This window comes from Mustelus asterias, chromosome 18, assembly GCF_964213995.1.
Source record: "Mustelus asterias chromosome 18, sMusAst1.hap1.1, whole genome shotgun sequence".
Taxonomy (NCBI): Eukaryota; Metazoa; Chordata; class Chondrichthyes; order Carcharhiniformes; family Triakidae; genus Mustelus; species Mustelus asterias.
Window position 1 is genome coordinate 37406865 of NC_135818.1, and position 14385 is coordinate 37421249.

The window sequence follows — 14385 nt, forward strand, 5'->3', positions numbered from 1 at the left end:
AACCGGAGGCCATTGAAGCTGCCTTAGGGAGGCCGAAGACAAGGTGGGTGCTCCTTGGGCAGTGCCACCCTGGCAGTGTCACCCTGGCACCTTGGCACTGCCAGCCTGGCATCTTGGTAATGCCCACTGGGCACTTAGGCACTGCGTACCAGCCAGTGGCAGGGGGTGGGGACTATGGAGGCAGGGGATGGGTCTATGGGGGTGGGACCAAGAAGCAGTGCCTATGGGGGTGGGCCCTGTGGGAGGCTATGGGAGGGGAGGGGGGCTTATAGTGGCAGGGCCTGAAGAGGGCGGGGCCTGAAGTGCATGGGGCTTTAAGGGGATGGGGCCTGAGGGGGCAGTCCTATCAGGGAGAGTGGGGGGCGCTGTGCACTCTGCCTGTGATTGGATGGGGAGCAGGGGGGCCCACTGCTGCTCTGCAGCGCGATCAGATCGGGGGGTGCGATCGGTCTGGGCGCCAGGATGGCGGTGGAGGTCAGATGTCCATTCGGTGTGGGGCTCATAATTGGCTGTGGGCACAGCAATTGTGGGGGGGGGGGGGGGGGGGGCGGGCAGTTTGTTTTGGCTGTCTGCAGCAGCAGGGGCCTGACAGCTCTCTGTCTGTATATCAGACCCTTGATGTTAGAATTGCACATGTGCAGAATCAGAGGTCTGCACATGCGCAATAGCTCCCTCTGCAGTTGCTATTGCACATGTGGCGACACAGAGGTCTGCACATGTGCAATAGATACCTCTGCAGGTTGGTTGGTGAATTAAGCCCAGCTCACTGCCTGCAGTATCTAGAAATGGTCTAGACCATTTTTTCAATGTCTGAGTCCGTAAGATTGGGTGTGGAAACTTGCCCAAAAATGGATCAGGAACTCTCCCATTTTCATGCTAGCTGGGCACTTAAAATCATTCTCATAAAATTCCACCCCATGTCTTTCTTTACAGCAATATTCTATAAATTTATAGATAATGGTAGTTTGACGATCTAATTCTATTTCAACACTGACTTACTTTTGAATCAGTAAAACTAGACAACAGGAGCAAATAGTTGCAACCTGAATGGTCTTCAACCTGGATTGCTTGGGACATATAATTACAAATTGATTCTATTCAGACTTTACTTTGCTCAGGCTATTTTCCAACGAAAGCTGGATCAAGTATACATTCATCCAATCCAAGTTTTCAGAAACTTGCATCCGACATTAAATAAGCTGAAATATGACATTTATTTCCAGTACTCATGGGGAAACCTCCTCTTTAGAAACATCTCAGGTATTTTACTTCATTTTCGTCTGCAATTATTATTAAATACACGAGCCTAGAAACTTTGTTTAGGCCTGAGAGCCTCCCAATATTGGGCCTCAAGCCTCATATATATGGAACCCAAAGCAACTTGAAGAGGCTTTAAATTTTGGGTGGCTGCATCACCAGCCTTCAGATATGTTCAGGGTTGGAGGGGAGAAGTGAAAGGAGCAAAGGGGATGACAACGTTGGGAGGGATGGGTGAACAGGAGAGGGATGAAAGGAGCCAGCAGCAATCTGGCATTGCCATACTGCATGTGCTGGACTCCTGCTCCACATTCAAGTAATAATCTTTTGGAAACTGTACATTTGTGCTCGTGGCACCTTTCCTTGAACTTGCTGAAGGTGTAACACCTGCCCCTTTGCCTCCTTCCTCCTCATCATCCAGGGCCCCAAGCATTCCTTTCAGGTGAAGCAGTAATTTACTTGGACTTCTTTCAACATAGTCTACTGTATTCGCGAGTTACAATGCAGCCTCCTCTGCACTTCGATTGGGTGATCACATGATGGAACACATTCGCTCAGTCCACAAGCATGACCCCGACATTTCTGACGCTGGCCATTTCAACTCAGCATCTTGCTCTCATGCTTGCATTTCCGTCCTTGGACTGCTGCAAAGCCCAATGCAAACTGTAGGACAAAATAAAAACAAAATGCTGCGGATGCTGGAATCTGAAACAAAAACAAAATATGTTGGAGGATCGCAGCTGGTCTGACAGCATCTGCGAGGAGAGAATAGAGCCAACGTTTCGAGTCAGGATGATCCTTATTCTCTCTCCATGAATGCTGTTAGACCTGCAGAGACTCTTCAGCATTTTCTGCAAACCGTGGGAACAGCACCTCATAGAAACATAGAATATAGAAGCAGGAGGAGGCCATTCAGCTGCAATTTGGCATTTGTATCTTCAAATCTCCAGGACATGGTCTAATACTTCATGTGAGTGTTATATGATAAATACATATACAACTTTACCGAAAAATCAGCCTGAGGAAATATTTCCCTGTGATATACCTTTTCTTCCTGAAATCACATACCAGTGTCTAAATTGAGAACAAATTATCTAGGAGTCATTATGTTAATGCGTGTGACTCAATATTTTAATGGATACAATGAAATGTGAGTGAAGAATGGACTTCGCCACACTCTGTTAACTCAATGGTGTTACAATTATCCGGCCCTTACTTGAGACTTTTCCTGGCCTGGTTGATCCTCTGCAACCGCAAAACTGAAAAAATAAATAATTTTATCAAGAGCTTCCATCTCACTTCAGGCCAATCCACATCCAATAACCTGTTCTGAAAACTCTGCTCACATTTTGACAGCCGTGAGAAATTGCACCACAGCAGCTGAGGCAATCTGCAAGATTCTAAAATAGTCAGCAGCATTCCAAATAAAACAACCCACAACACTCTTAAAAAAATCAATTCACTCTCTCTCTCAGTATTCACAGATCCTTTAAAGCATTCCAAGATCCAAATCTGGGTCTGCATCTTTGTCAAAACCTAACCAGTTCATCCTTGGGCCACACCCAAGAGTTTTGTTAAAATCCATCCATTAGCTTTTGAGGTGAATTGTTTACGGACAAACAGGTGAAAACATCATCTTTGCCCATCTGCAGTGATGGAGGTAATAATAATCTAAGTGGATGTACTCCTTAGGTGATATTGTATAATATTATGGAAAGCAAATTTTAATATTGTAAAAATTAGTGCATTTCAAAATGGCAGAAGGAAGTTTCAGAATCGATCTTCTAAATAAGGTATTAGTTCACCCACTAGTCAATAAAGACATGACAGAAATAAGATATTATACAAGCCATTAAACAGTGTTCCACTGGCAAAATATTATTCCATTTCACAGTGTAGATAAAGGACCCAATTAGTGTTCCAATCCTGGTGATTCTGAAATGCTTGTCAAATGTGGAGTTTTATATCCCTACATCTGTGTGAATTGCTGTGGTGAGAAAATAACAGGGAGGGAGAAGTAGCAGAGAAGATTTAGCTGGCATGGTGGTACAGTGGTTAGCACTGCTGCCTCACAGCGCCAAGGACAATTCCGGCCTCAGGTGACTGTCTGTGTCGAGCTTGCACATTCTCCCCGTGTCTGTGTGGGTTTCCTCCGGGTGCTCCGGTTTCCTCCCACAGTCCAAAGATGTGCAGGTGCAGTGGACCGGCCATGCTAATTTGCCCCTTAGTTCCCAAAGATGTGTAGGTTAGGGGGATGCATGGGGGGAGGATGGTGGGGTGGGCCTGGGTGGGATGCTCTGTCAGAGAATCGGTGCAGACTTGATTGACCTAATAGCCACCTTCTGCACTGTAGGGATTCTACAATAGCAAGCTTGAAGGATAACTTCTGACAGAATTTTAATAGGTACTTCTAGGACAGCCTCTAATTGCATAACTGAATTGTGAACGCGAGAGTGGATCATTCTTTATTCTGCAACAAGAAATAACAGATTTTGTATAAAATAGGTTGGAATGAGGACTAAAGATCAGAGCTGATTCACCAACTGCAGTCAATCCCTAAGTATTTCCATGGGCACTAATGTTGGCAAATTAAATTTGATTGCAAAGCTTTGGGGAGTAAATGTATTTACTTCTTTTGTTTACTTGATGTGATAAGACTTTGCAAAACAGAAATTACTTCTCAGTTCTATTACAATATTCCATTAACGATCACAAATTCTTAACCATGCTACATGTTTCAAGCAGCATCCAGAGATTTCATTGCCATGGATACTAGCTGGTGTCGTGGACCATAGGCTGATCTTTCTGTGAAAGGAGAGAAAGCCCTGCATTTACATAGCACCTTTCCTGACATCAGGCCATCCCAAAGTGCCTGACAGAAAAAGAATGATATAAAATAGTTGTAATTTAGGAGACACAGCAGCCAATTTGCATGCAGCAAGGTCCTACGAGAAGCAGATGGTGATAAACAGACAATCCCATTTTGAGTTGTTTTTGTTGAGGGAATATATTGAAGAGGACAATGGGGAGAATCCCCTCCTGCTTTTCATTGAAATCGTGCCATGAGACCTTCTGTACATGGCTGAGAGAGTAGAATAGACAGGAACTCATTTTAACATCTCATCCAAAAGACTATACCTCCAACAGTGCAGCATTCCTTTGGCACATGCATGGGCATTTCAGGCTGAATTAAGCTTAAGTCGCAAGACTGATTTTTAATAAAAACTGACATTGCAAAATGCTGCAAGGTCAAGTCTCTATACTTCAGTTTCATGTGTTGTGTTGCTGACAATAACATAGAGCCACATATGGGCGACAAGGTGGCACAGTGGTTGGCACTGCTGCCTCAGTGCCAGGGACCCGGGTTCAATTCTGGCCTCAGGTCACTGTGTGGTCTTTGCACATTCTCCCCGTGTCTGTGTGGGTTTCCTCTGGGTGCTCTGGTTTCTTCCCACAGTCCAAAGATGTGCATGTTGGGTGGATTGGCCATGCTAAATTGCTCCTTAGTGTCCCAAGATGTGTAGGTTAGGGGATTAGTGTGGTTACGGACCTGAGTCTGGTAAGAAATGTGGGACAGTGCAGACTCAATGGGCTGAATGGCCTCCCTCTGCACTGTAGGGTTTCTATGATTCTATGAATCCACCCTAATATTTAAACCCAATAAATTCAAGCACCACTTACATTGTCTAAAGCATTCTCCTTTTCATTAAAGCATATAGATATCCCTTTCACAAAACCATGTTGACTTTGCCTGATTGTCTTGAATTTTTCCAAGTGCCTGCTACGGCAACTTTAATCATAGCTTCTAACATTTTTCTCATGACAGATGTTCGGTTAACAGGCTGTCATTCCTGCTTTCTGTCTCCCTACTTTTGAACAAAAGTGTTGGAGTTTGCTGTTTTCCAATCTAATGAAACCTTCCCCGAATGTAAGGAATTCTGGAAAATTGAAACTAACTCATTGGCCACTTCCTTACCTGCTGATTTAATCTTTGATTTGTACTCTCTGTCCCTTCCTGTCCTATCAGTACCTTACTCTCTTGCCTTATCTGCACGCATTGATTTACCACATCTTTGCCCTCCACTATTCGGTTTAAAACTCTTCCTCATTCCCTCATTATGCGGCTCACCAGAACATCAGCTCCAGCATGTCAAGTGTAGACCGTCCCAATGGTACAGGTCTAGAAGTAGGGATCACTGTTTAAAAATAAGGGATCACTCATTTAAGACTGAGATGAGGAGAAATATTTTCTCTTCATGAGCCTCTGGAACTCTCTTCCTCAAAAGACAGAGTTTTTGAATGTTTTTAGGGCAGAGTTGGTTAGATTCTTGATTAACAAGGGGGTGAAAGGTTATCAGGGCTAGGCAGGAATGTGGGGTCAAAGTTACAATCAGATCAGCCAGGATCTTATTGAATGGCAGAACAGGTTTAAGGGACTGAGTAGTCTACTCCTGCTCCTAATTGGTGTCTATATATATATATATATGTACACAGATTGAAAATTATATTCAGAAAATTCAGCAGATTCTTTTTCATGTTCAGTTGAGGTTGAAATATGAAGACTGCAACTTGTACAGGTTGGCACAGCACACGGTTCAAAATACTTAGTATTCTGAATATGGTAAGGTTCTGACAAAGGGTCATTAACTCAGAATGTTTACCCTACCTTCCTCCCTTGATAGATGCATTCAGACTTGCTGAGTGTTTCCAGCATTTTCTGTCTTTATTTCAGATTTCCAGCATCTTTTTGCTTTTTGATTTATTTCCTGCCTCTGTGAAAATTATAATATTCTATATCTAACATTATTTGTTCCCATCAGTATTCATTGTAAATTTACAAATGTTTAAATGACAAATGCACTGTAAAATACTATTTTGGATTTCTAAAATATGCATTGTAATGATTATCTAAAGCTTTAGTTTGTCTTTAATTTTAGCAGCAAAAGATACAATCACAGCAGTGAATGATGATTCAATATCACAAGAATCACGATCAACCTTTGTTGAAATATTGTAAACATGCTGCATTATCATGATCAAAAGAAATGCCTTGAATAAGGTCATTAAGAAGAAAGATATACAATGTCTGAAAAGACTGTAATGTCTGAAAAGAGTGTAATATCCTCAGGAGTTTAGTTTGGACAATATGATGAAAAGAACTTGCTGCTGTTAATGAGTTGGATATTTGTGCATCATTATAATAGCAAACTCTAGTCTAATAGACAGTGTGAACTGTCTTGGTGGATTTCTTGTTGTTTGAGTATGTGCGCTATTTGTTAGTGATTTTGTCATTTTCTATGGATCTTCTATGGATGTGGGAGTGGCTTGGAGCCTACAGAACAAGCACATTGTCCTTGTTGATGCTCGGGGGAACTTCCATTGCTGCATCATTTCTGATCTTCCTCTGAATATGTCGGACATGATACTTGAAACATGCTGAACTAAATTTCAGTGCTTGTTTCTATGCGGGCCAAGAGAGGTGGTCTGCAATGCAGAGGTTTGTGAGGCTTTTTAAGGGTGCCCTTATATCATTTTACTGAGCACCTTGATGTAATTTGCCTTGAGACAGTTTCCCAAAGAAGATCTGCTTGGAGATTCTGTCGCCATCCATGTGGGAGACATGATTTGCCCTTTAAGGTGCATTTTCTGGGGGATGTTCTCCATGTTGTTGAGTTCAGCCTGATGGAGGGCCCCCGTGTTTGTGATTTTGTCCTGCCATCAAATTTTCAGAGTGCACCTCAGGACCTTTGGTGGAAATGTTCCAGAGCTTTGATGTGGTGCCTTTATCAGGCCCAGAATTATGACCATAGCAAAGGGCAATGGTCTGATACAGTTTGATTTTAGTCAAACTCTAATGCCGTGTTGCTTCCAGGCCTGATCATAGCAATGGCTACAGACAGAACTTGCTTTCTTAATGTGTGCATAGATATCTTCTCCAAAAGAGGATTCCCGAGAGAGCATTTTACCAAGGATGAGAATTTTTTCTATCGCTTTGAGGCAGGTGCTATCATATCTGGTCCATCCTCGTGTGTGCCTGGCGCTGGCTGCAACATAATCTCAGTCTTGGGGACACTGATTTGGAGACCAAAGTTTTTGGCAGCATGTGAGAATTTGTTTGTCATAGTCTGGATGTTTTCCTTGTCGTGGATGGCTGGGACACAGTCTGCATACAGAAATTCTGGATTACTGCCTCTGTGACTGAACTGAAGGTACACAGTCTGGAGAGATTGAAGTGAGTGGAGCCGAAAGTTGATGCCTACAGACAAGGACTGAATCTCCCGGGCTCGCCTGGAGCAGGAAGAAAGGTCAAAGGCCAAAAATCCGATTCCTGATGGTGGGTTAAACATTTGATGTCAAGATAGAAGAACACTTTAGGCACCTCAGTCTTCCCAACCTTGATGGTCAGGAAGCTCTTTTTCATTTATTAGCATCTCATGCATACTCATTGAAAGCCCAGCCAGCTGGTATTATGTTAATGGTCACAATCTGTACACCCTAGCTATGACTGTAACACTACATTCTGCACTCGTTTCCTTCTCTACAGATGGTATGTTTTGTCTGTATAGCGCACAAGAAGCAATACTTTTCACTGTATGTTAATACATGTGACAATAATAAATCAAATCAAATCAAATCCAATCAAATCTTACCAGTAATGAGCAAGAAAAATAAGCCTTCTGAAACCTGACCACATGTAAGAGGTTCTGAAGCATGTAGACTTTGTGCACTTTGGAGTGAGGAGCCTCTACCTTGTCCTCATTCAGGAATGTTCTACGGCAGCCCACGATTGAGCTTATGTGTTGGCTGTCCAAGGTTCATGGAGGGTGACCAAAGGAGGAAAGATGGAGTTGACTGGGCAAGGGTTAAAGATCTTGGATGGGGAATGCAAGGTCAACAGGGAAAATTGGAACAGGAGCTGGGGGAAAGGTGCATGGGTCAGTTGGGCAGGATGGGAGAGCATCCATGGAAGGGAGTCTGACCGTCCAATGCGGGGAGGGCAGCAGCAAGTGACTGCAAAGGTGCAGGGCATGGAACTGAGGGAAGAGCATGGTTTGTTGGGTCTGGGAACCTTGTGGCTGTGTGGAGGGAGGCAGTTTTTGTGTAGGGATTGTGGGATAGAGATAGTCCTACTGCTGGGTTTGATGCTACCTACCTTGGGGTCCTGGGGGTTGAACTGAGAGTCCTGGGCAATGGAAGGAATAGTCATGGTGAGAGGGGTGGATTGGAATGCAATAGGGTGGTAGCTCCAGGGTAATAGGTGGGTAGCTGATGGTTTTATGGGGTGGGGGAATGGTGGTTAAGGAAACAGACAAAACAGGTTGGATAATGGGAAGGGTTAGGGTCAGGGTGCATATGGGTGTATTTCAGAGAGGAGAGAAGACATGTGGAGGGTGATTGGTGTAGGTTCAAAGGTACTGGGAAAGGTTCAAGGGTAACAGAGGGGAGAGGGAGAAGAATAGTTATATATGTGGCAGGGAAGGGTTGAAGGTGGTGGAGTGAGATTGAAATGTGCAGCTTTCCATTTTTAAAAGGTCTCCTGAAAAACGCTTTCAATCTGTGATCCTTTTAATTGGGAGGAGGTCCCTTTTAGCTGTGTGGAGCTCAAAGTCAGCACAATTGGCCAACTGAAGGGACACTCTAATAATCATGAGGCAACTGGATTGGAACCATGCTCAGTTGTGTGCTCCTCTCAATAGTGAAGCCCACACGGTTTGCTCCCTGACTCATGAGTCTCATCACATCAAGATCCCAGCAAGGTTAAACATAGAAACTTAGAAAATAGATGCAGGAGTAGGCCATTCGGCCCTTCAAGCCTGCACCACCATTCAATATGATCATGGCTGATCATGCACTTTCAGTATCCCACTCCCGCTTTCTTTCCATGCCCCTCGATCCCTTTAGCCACAAGGACCATGTTCAGCTCCCTCTTGGAACCTACTTAAGAAACTGGCCCCAACAGCTTTCTGTGGTAGAGAATTCCACAGGTTCACAACTCTCTGAGTGAAGAAGTTCTTCCTCATCTCAGTCCTGAATGGCTTACCCCTTATTCTTAGACTGTAACTCCTAGTTCTGGAATTCTCTAACATTGGGAACATTCTTCCCGCATTTAGCCTGTCCAGATCCATCAGGATTTTATATGTTTCTATGAGATCCTCTCTCATTCTTCTAAATTCCAGTCAGTACAAGTCCTGTCGATCCAGTCTCTCTTCATTTGTCAGTCCTGCCATTCTGGAATCAGTAAGGGTTTTGGGAGCTGCAGTAATCTCATCTCATGGGATGATCTCCAAGTCCCTAGACTAAGTCTGGTGAAGCTTGGTTGCAATCCCTTTACACAAGGTGAATCCTTCCCTGGGTATTGAGACAAACAGGACACATGGTGCTCCAGGTGAGATCTCAACAAGGCTGCTAGACTTAGAATCATAGAAATCATAGAAACCCTACAGTGCAGGAAGAGGCCATTCGGCCCATCGAGTCTGCACCGACCACAATCCCACCCAGGCCCTACCCCCATATCCCTACATATTTACCCACTAATCCCCGTAACCTACACATCTCAGGACACTAAGGGGCAATTTTAGCATGGCCAATCAACCTAACCCGCACATCTTTGGATTGTGGGAGGAAACCGGAGCACCCGGAGGTAACCCACGCAGACACAAGGAGAATGTGCAAACTCCACACAGACAGTGACCCGAGCCAGGAATCGAACTCAGGTCACTGGAGCTGTGAAGCAGCAGTGCTAACCACTGTGCTACCGTGCCGCCCTTCTTGAATCTTACACTCTATCTCTCATGCAACTTGCCAGTTGCCTCCTTGCTTGCTAGTTGCACCTGCATGTTAGTTCTCAGTTACTTTTGAACAAGGTTGGCCAGGTCGATTTGGCTGTCCACACTTGTCATGATCTCAGCATTTAGGAAAGACATTGATTTGCTATTCCTCAGAGCACAGCCTCAGGCTTTTGTTCCCGGTTACCCACTAAGCCTGCCTAACTCCCCTTGAGGCCTCTTTGCATCCCCCTCACACCTCACGTCAGGACACCAGCAGGACTGGCAGTGACCTGACAGCAAACGTTGCACAGACACCATTCCTGGAGGGCATTCCAGCTGAGCAATACACGCTGGGTCGCCTGATATTGTGCCTAGGCTGCACATTCGCAAAGGCTGTAACATGTCATGTCAAAACACTCAGTGATGGCACTACTGATGATGTGATACAGTAAGTGGTGTATCAGGAGAATCATATCATTGCAATCTGATTGGGAACAAAGTGCAATTAAATCCCTGCGACCGTTGCAGCATCATAGGATACAGCAAACCTGAACACAGTGCAGTCAAACAGATATCAGATTTGCTCTGATTGGCCACCTGTGCCATCTATTTGCCATCAACATTTATTTATATATTTTTTATGCTACACCTTGGTGCAGCACTGATATCCTCCGTTGAGGTGGAGGCAGCCCGCTGACTGCTATGCCCTGTTGACTGTGATAACTTTAGTGGGCATCCTCTGGTGGCCCAAAGCCTAGAGGGCCCTGGCCTGCTGGAGGCTTTCTGCTCGAGTGCAGGAACACTTTCCTGGGCCTGACTACTGGAGGTAATGGCAGAGGGCGGGGGAGTGGCAGGGCACACTTGGAGAATCCTAGGATGAAGCTCCCAGGTGTCTGGCTTCTCATCCTCCCTGTGGGTGCCTGATGGCACTTCTCTGACTCTTTCAGGAGCAGGGGCGTCTGGCAGGAGGTCAAGATGCCCTACTCCCCTCTCAGTTAGCCATTGATGTGTTGCACCCATGGAGTGATGTTCCCAGTGTATATCTAGCAGCTACTCTGTGTTGTGCTGGATCTGGATCTCCAAAGCAGCTGACACCTTTTCCATGGAGACAGACAAGCCGGAGACATGACATCAGACAGGAAATGGAGATATTATTCCAGTCTTCGCTCCAGTCTGTGCATCTCTGCCTGACGCTCCCATACCAGTCTCTGCTCCAACAGTTCTCTGTGGCTGAGTCTAGAGGTTCATTACCTGCAGGATCTCTATAGAATCATAGAATCATAGAAACCCTACAGTACAGAAAGAGGCCATTCGGCCCATCGAGTCTGCACCGACCACAGTCCCACCCAGGCCCTACCCCCATATCCCTACATATTTACCCACTAATCCCTCTAACCTACACATCTCAGGACACTAAGGGGCAATTTTTAGCATGGCCAATCAACCTAACCCGCACATCTTTGGACTGTGGGAGGAAACCTGGAGGAAACCCACGCAGACACGAGGAGAATGTGCAAACTCCACACCGACAGTGACCCAAGCCGGGAATCGAACCCAGGTCCCTGGAGCTGTGAAGCAGCAGTGCTAACCACTGTGCTACCGTGCCGTCCTAAGGGCCTGGTCTCCAGCAATGCCTCGAGTATCAGAGACCTCGGCTATCACTGCTCTCGCCAACTGTGGGCTGTGGCACCAACACCATTTCCAGATTGTGACCCTGAGCCTATTCTAGATAGATCAGCCACTGTGCTGGTGGAGGAACATCTTGATGGTGCATCCTCTGAGGGTCCTGACTCTTCCTCCTGTGAGCTAGAGCAGGACCTGCGCACAGAGTCTTCTCTTCTGATGCCTGGAGCTCCAATGGCTGCACCGAAAACATAAAGAATGATTAGCAACCAAAAGATCTCAGCAGCTCTGGCAGCATCTGTAAGGAGAGAAAAGAGCTGATGTTTTGAGTCCAGATGACCCTTTGTCAAAGCTAAAAGGAATTATTAGTGTGGCAAAGCTTACACAGGATGTGTATGAGGTTTTGCTGCTTTATGTCCGGCTGGGAGGAGCAGACAGGGAACATTCTTACTGGATCAGGGTTGTCCAATCTTTCCATGTGAGTGAGCTACATTCCAATGTTTCCTTCACTCGGGGGCCAATGAGCAAATTTCAGAAAGATAGAGTTCAGAGAAGCATTACATAATAATGAAAAAATGAGATATGAAAAGAAACAACTTTCTGAGCAAAAAACAAGAAATAAATAAAGATGCGTGTTAGAATGTAATTGTCTCACTCACTCACTCACTCACTCACTCACTCACTCACTCACTCACTCACTCAGCCCATTTGAAAGTAGATAATGGCAACTGAGGGTGAGTGAGAACCAAGTCTAGGAGTGAGCAAGTGTTATGGACACACCCTGCCCAACCCCCCACACACTCACTCCCCAATCACATCCTCTCCCCCCCACTCTCTCCCCCTCCCCATCAAACCCTATCCCCCTCACATCCTCTCCCTCTCCCAGTCACACCCTCTCTCCCTCTCCCTCCCCTCCTCACCCTCAAACCCTCTCCCCCTCACCCCCTCACACTGTCTCCCTCTCCCCATCATCCTCAAACCCTATCCCCCTCACATCCTCTCCCTCTCCCAGTCACACTCTCTCTCCCTCTCCCTCTCCCCCTCACCCTCTCCCCCTCACACTCTCGCCCTCTCCCCATCGCCCTCAAACCCTATCCCCCTCACATCCTCCCCCTCTCCCCCTCACCCTCAAACCCTTTCCTTCTCACCCTCTCCCCCTCACCCTCACCCTCTCCCCCACACACCCTCTCCCCCACACATCCTCTCCCCCTCACCCTCTCCCTCTCCCCCACACACCCTCTCCCCCTCACCCTCACCCTCTCCCCCTCACACCCTCTCCACCTACACCCTCTCCCTCTCCCCTTCACAAGCTCTCCCTCTCCCCCTCTCCCTCTCCCTCTCTCCCTTGGCCTTCTTCCTCTCCCCCCTCACATCCGCTCTCTCCCCCTCACACTAAGGTGAGGTAATTGGAAATAATTTAACATTAAACATTAATAACTTTGAAGTAGGCAAGCGTAGTTATGAGCATTAACAGCTTTACTAGGATGCTACTGGGACTTGATGGATTGAGTTATAAGGAGAGGCTGGATAGACTGGGACGTTTTTCTCTGGAGTGTAGGAGGCTGAGGGGTGACCTTATCGAGGTCTATAAAATAATGAGGGGCACAGATCAGCTAGATAGTCAATATCTTTTCCCAAAGGTAGGGGAGTCTAAAACTAGAGGGCATAGGTTTAAGGTGAGAGGGGAGAGATACAAAAGTGTCCAGAGGGGCAATTTTTTCACACAGAGGGTGTTGAGTGTCTGGAACAAGCTGCCAGAGGTAGTAATAGAGGTGGGTACAATTTTGCCTTTTAAAAAACATTTTGATAGTTACATGGGTACGATGGGTATAGAGGGATATGGGCAATTGGGATTAGTTTAGGGGTTTAAAAAAAAAGGGCAGCATGGACAAGTTGGGCCAAAGGGCCTGTTTCCATGCTGTAAACTTCTATGACTCTATAACTCTATGACGTTCTTTGCCACTCTCAGCGTTCAAACACTCTCTCCATCACTCTCTCTCTCTCTTCCCCCCTGCACCCCCGCCCCCCCCCCCCACCTCCCCTCCTCCCCCCCCCCCCCCCCCCCCCCCCCCCTTTTCCTAGCGAATATGTGCTCGGTAACTTCAGTGGCTTTGCACAAGGTGACATTATTTTATTTTTTAATCCAGTTTTGTGTTTTGGACATTCTCCAGAACCATTGAGAATATCTATAATACATTGGAGGGGGTTACAAGATGCTTTGAAAACTTATTCTGGGCTCTCTCCATGGCAAAGGCTGTTTGAAAAATATGAAAATCCACCTGCATGATCTGCGCCATTGGGTTAGCACTGACAGTGTGAAATGCCCAGCAAAGTCCCTTATCAATGCTGCGTTTGAAGCACCTTCATGCAATGAGCAACAATTTGAGGACAATGGCCGGGATTCTCCCAAAAAAATTCTAAGTCCCCAATTTGCAGGAAAATGGGAGTAAATCTCACTGGTTTTTCAGCGCGATTTCCAGAACGAATCTCCAACACTCTACATCAGAGTGTCTCAGCAGGATTCCCTCTAAAAATTTGTGAGTGGGGCCTATTCCCGCTGGAGAGGCCAGCAGCATAGCACTGAGCAGGCCACTGCGCATGTGCCGATCTGTCAGTGCCGAGAGCAGCGCAGTGATCCCGCATTGCCGGCCTCCCGATTGTTGGCCTTCCCGATCACAGGCCAACCCCGCAACTCCCCCATCACTGGCCGTGCAATGCCCCCAGCACACCCCCCGAT